The sequence below is a fragment of the Amaranthus tricolor genome, chromosome 2 (genome assembly GCF_026212465.1).
Source record: "Amaranthus tricolor cultivar Red isolate AtriRed21 chromosome 2, ASM2621246v1, whole genome shotgun sequence".
Classification (NCBI taxonomy): domain Eukaryota; kingdom Viridiplantae; phylum Streptophyta; class Magnoliopsida; order Caryophyllales; family Amaranthaceae; genus Amaranthus; species Amaranthus tricolor.
The window spans coordinates 9,063,687-9,069,799 of NC_080048.1; positions in this window are offsets into that span (position 1 = coordinate 9,063,687).

Sequence of the window (6,113 nt, forward strand, 5' to 3'; positions counted from 1 at the left end):
GAAAGCAACATACTGTATCACGATCTTCTGCTGAGGCCGAGTACAGGGCAATGGCCTCGATTACTTGTAAGTTGAAATGGCTTAAAGCTTTATTGTTAAGTCTGGGTGTTCATCATACAAAGCCAATCCTGTTGTTTTATGACAGTGAATCGGCCTTGCATATAGCAAAGAATTCGGTGTTCCATGAACGAACAAAAAACAATGAGATCGATTGTCATTTTGTTCACGATGCTGTCAAAGAAGGCTTGATTTCTCCAGTACATGTTTCGACTAACTCTCAATTGACAGAAATCTTTACAAAGGCTCTAGGCAAAACTCAGTATGACACTCTCCTTTCCAAGTTAGGCGTTTTCGAACCTCATGCTCCAACTTGAGGGGGGTTTTAGGATATATTATGACATATTTGGTAGAATATTATGATAATCCACAAGTAAAATAAATCCTTATTTGTATCTTGGTTTTAAGCTTATTTTATTTTATATTGGAGTTATTAAGAGGGTTACAAATAACACATTTGTATCGTTTGAAAACTAAAGGTACAAATAACAGTTATTTATATCATTTGTTTGAAATCAGAAAAACAAGCATGGATTTTAAATGAAACAAATATAAACGACCTATAGTCATCCTTCAACTCAAGCAAATAAAACATACAAGCTTTTATTTATACGTTTGGATGGAGGGATTGAGAGGGGTGAAAATTTGTTTGTTTGGATAACAAGTGGGGGAGGGGTAGGGATTTAAAGGAATATTAATGAATAACATGGGAAAAACTCAACAGTGTTGGTTTATTAACTTGACAAAAGTCTATTTTACTTGTAAATTATATACATCTTTATAATACTCTAGAAATCAAGTGATACATTACTTACAACAATGTATACAAGCTCATTTCAAGTCATAAAGGAGTGAGAAAGACTCATGATTTTCCTTCCAAATCTTTCAACCTTTGAAAAATTTTTGTTTATTAGATATAAATGCACAAAAATACTATCAATCCCTTTCATCCATTTCCCTCTTAAATTGTTATCCAAACAAATAATTAGTGATTCATAAAACTCTTGAACTATCTTGGCTAATTACATGTAAAATCAAAATACTCAACCATTAACTTTAGCATATAGCAATTTGTTTAATGTTAAGCACAAATCCCTTGTTAAAGAACCTTGGAGAATTTTCTTAGTAATACAAATGCAGAAATAACATAGCATGAAAATCACAAGTTTGAAGGGATACTGCGCTTGAAAAAAAAGATAAGTGTTGGGATGAGTTATCCCACATCGATAAATTGAAAATGGTGTGCACGCTTTATAAGCTATTAGAGACCTTTTTCCCATTGCCATATGGTTTTGGGATGGTATATATCTCATTGGCTTATGAAGTGTGTGCACTTGTGTTCCCCGTTAATATGCTGGCATTCACAATAAGTCCAGCCTAATTTAACAATAAGGACCCAGCTGGCGTTTATTATCCAATCAGGATATCCAAACTCCACACGATTTCCCAATTGCTTTATCAACTTGTTGAATACATTTCCATCACCATTCCTCTCTGCAGACTGATAGCACACAAAATATCAAATTATAAACCCATAACACACAGTACAAAATTTAAAAATTCAAGAACAGATCATTTAACAGACTTAAATTAAAGAACAACAAATATCGAGTCGCATTTTTTTTCCTATTTGATTATCCAATTATTTCACTCAAATTATGAATGCATAAATCAATCCCCAGTCTCTTATAAGTTCTCGCAACCACTCCTGCCAATAAAATCAATATCTTCGAATCCGAAATCTATAGCTAGCCAAAATGAGGGTTTTTCGCATTAAATTTCCATATAATAAAAACAGAACGCATAGTCAAGAAACTGTAAATTGAAAAAGTTTCCTCGAGACAATCCAGCAAATGGAGAATTGTCCTATACAAGTACTAATATCATAGAAAGAGAAAGAGAAAACGAACCGTTAACCGCATGATGGGGAAAATTGGGATTTCTCAGATTTGAATTGCCTCCGACAAACACTTCCTACTTCATTGAAGTGCGAAAACGAACTGTTAACCGTCGGCGCTGATGAGCCTGGTGGCCTTAACTTCACGTTCACCAGTTCACGGCAGCAGTAGTAGCAGCCAGCAGTGACCTTGCGAAGTGCGAATAGGCGAACAACGAACTGAGTTTTAGGGATTTTAGGGTTCCCTCAGTGAACTGCAGTGAGTGGTGGCGACTGGTGAGAGATTCCGGCGAGGGGTGGGTGGTATGGGTCCTCACTCGTCCAGTCGTGGGTGGCCGTAGGTAACGAGTTTTTGTTTGTGGTTGGGTAATGGCGAATCGGAGAAGAGAAGAGGGAGAGAACGCGCACGATTAATTGTTTTCCTTTTTAATTTTTAGTGTTTAGGGGCACGTAGCCCGTCTTGCCTCCACCTCTTAATTTACTTCTCCACCTTGGCTGTGGAGAATGGAGATTCTTGTATTTAATTCTCACCATGTGCATCTCATACCCTTCCCCTTTCCCTTTCTCTTTCGGAAAAAAAAACACTCATTTTTAAGATGAATGTAATAATAATAATAATAATAATAATAATAATAATAATAATAATAATAAGAAGAAGAAGTCGAACCTAAAAATGTAAATGATCACATTTTCGGTAAAGGGAGGGTCGGGCTGCTCTCGGCCTCCCATGTAGCTTCGCCCTTAAGTACAAGTAAACACCAATAAGACGAATAAATAATTACAAGTCACGCGCGGCACTATTTTCATGGAGGACAAGGACAATGTAACTTCTATAAATAAAAAACTTATCAAGTTGCGCCTCCTTCATAGAAGGTAAGAACCATGCAATCATATATTATACTAAAAAAGCCTTAAAAATTATAAGTTCCACGGCTAAAGAGAGTTTGTCAAATGAAACTCATTGATTGGCTAACGGAAAATGACATGACATTGATCTTGACTAATATTTCTAATATTAAAGTATTTTTCACTAACATTTATTTATAGGTTAAATTGAGTAAATTAGAGATTATAATACACGGCATAATATATTGTTGGCATTATATTAATTCCAAATGTCACAACTAAAGAAAGTTAGTCAAATAAAACTTATTTATTGGCTAAAGAAAAATGATATGGACTTTGATCTTGACCAATATCTTTAACATTAAAGTATATTTGACTAATATTTATTTATAACTAAATTGACTAATTAGAAAATATCATATACTACATAATATATTATTGATAATGTAACACCCTAAAATTTTGGGGAAGTTTTATGATTTAGTTTACCATAAAAAGGTATTTTGTTAATTCTTATAGGTTACTTTAAACTAAAAATATAATTTTCAAAGTGGGTCAAATAACATAATTATAATAAAACAAAATAAAATATGTTAGTTTTATTTAATTAAGGAGTTAACTAAATTTATTATTATTAGACAAAAAAGTAACTAATTAACTAAATTGGTTTGTGAATAGTAAATGTAATATTTAGTACATGAATAGAAAGATCATATGAATAATTAGGCATTATTAGTAAAATTGGTAATTAATTTTATTATAAAATAAAAACCTTTCACTTCATATTCCTCATTAATTCTCCTAATTGAACATAATAATATCTAAATTAATTATAATCAGTTGATGATAAAAAAATAAATTAATAAAAAAATAAACCTTTCAATTATATCTAGGTAGAAAAGGAGATGGGTGGAATATTGCTTTGAGAAAAATTCCCACGGCTCTCAAGATGACATATCACAAAGATTTTATTATTTTTTTTCTTTCTCTTTTGTTTTATTTCCTTTTCATTTAATATTCCAAATAAAGTTATGATTAAAATGGGTTTGGGATAAAAAAAAATGGTCATCAAGGTTTGGTAATTTTATCAAGGTCATATACTTGGGTTGTAGAAATTGTTTTATACAAAGCCATTGGAGGATTATTATTTTTAAGGCTATTATCTAATTCTTTATATCTTTTGTATTTGACATTTATATAAAGGTAACTAGTTTCTCCTCTCTTTTCTTAATTCACATAGACTGTTATATTTAATTATATAAAAATTTAGAAATGCAAAGTATAATTATGATAGTTATAGTCATTTTTTAGGAGCCAAAATAATCCATGTTGAATTAGGCTAATATTACTGTTAATTGAGGATGTAAACTAAGAGATTGTAGTAATCTGATTTTTTTTAATGTTGTGTATTATCTTTCTACTGGTTTATAAGAAATTTAGGGGTTTTTATGTTTTACTATGTTTGGTTAGCTAATATTTTTTTAATAGTTTTCTTTTATATGTATATTAATTTATTATATAATTTTGATTTTCCTTTTTAATAAGGTTCAAAATAGATGGTGAGTCGATCTTCCTTTTAGTGTTAAAAAAAACAGAGTGTTTATTTATTTGCATCTAGTTGCTTCTTGAAAGATGTAGAACTTTTCGAGCTAATGAATTTAGACCCAGAATTTACTCAACACATAGCTTTATACAAAAAGATATTATGTTTTAGTAATCTGCTTCAATATTTAATTTTGTGATTCTTTTCTTCAAATTTGCAATATTATATGTACTAAAAATGCATACAAATCTCACTTGATTGATAAAAATTATATATGGATGAGAAAATAATTTTAATAACAATTTCTTTCTCATATAAATTGATATATTTAGTTATCTTTCTATATAATAGTCTGAAATGACAAAATAATTTCCAATGAGAAGAAGAAAGAGAAAAGAACCAAAAACTTTTTCTGCACGATTTCAGATTTTAAAGAATCTTTACGACCTCGGTTAAGATAGAAAGAAAAGAATCAAAAACTTATACACAATTTCGCATTTTAAATAATCTTTACAAGTTTTTATTTCTTGCTCTTCTTACCATAAGTTAAATTCTTATCAAAATCTCATTAACATGTATTTAATTTAATAAGAATAATGAAAGAACAATGTATAATAAGTTTTGAACTCCAAACGTACATCTTTTACTATTTGTTGTTAAACACTGCACAGTTAGAAAAAAATAAAAAATAAAAAATAAAAAGAGTTGAAACATTTTTGTTGTAGTGTTGACACATGTTACATATTTCTTTTCATTAGTAGATTGTAAATATTGTATAGATTTCTAATAATTTAAGATGTCAGTGAAAATACTATTTTTACCTAAACGATTAAAGTGTAATTCCATAATTAAAAAAATTATATCTTAAATAATTAAGATAGAAATTTAAGTAAATAAGATATAATATTATAATATTTTATAAATCAATCAAATTAATTTATATAGAAATATCTTTTATTGCAGGCTATAAATATTCAGAAAGATGTTTTATTGTAGGCAAAGAAATAATCAGAAAGGTCTTTTGATTATACGCTAATAAACATTGCAAGACTAGAAAAGAAAAACAATAAATTTTTTTTAACTAGAAAATAAAAAGTGTAAATTTTTTGTTATCAAAGTGATGACACATGTTACCAATTTCTTTTCATTAGTACAACTAGTTTGATTTTTATACCAAATCACGGTTTATGAATTATTTAAGTAAAAAAATTACTAATTAAATATCTTTAATTAAGTTATTATATGACTCTATTACTAATATATACTCACATAATCATAAAATCATGCACTAAATAATATACATTATAAATAATTAAATTAAAATAATAGAAAATTTCAACACATATAAGATATTATTAATAATAATTTAAATGTTGAATGTCTTTCAAAATCTTAAAATAAGTTTTCAGCCTAGAGAACATATTCTTTTACTATAATAATTAACATATAACCTAATTTATTTATTTATGTATTATAAACCTGTCAAATATAGGTGATAGCACTATCAATTTAAATTTATTTATTGATATCTTATCTTAATTATTTACTTGAATAATTAATGTGTAATCTATTTTATTTGTGTCGTTTTTTAATATAGCCATTTAAGTATAAACAAGATTATATATGAAAAAGTATTTCAAAATTATTTTCTTTTCTTGATTAATTACAAAAATATTTTAATGAATAAACTTTTTACATGAATAATTAATGTGTTATTTGATAATTACCCATTGTAATTAAAATATACTACATATAATTGATTGTATATTT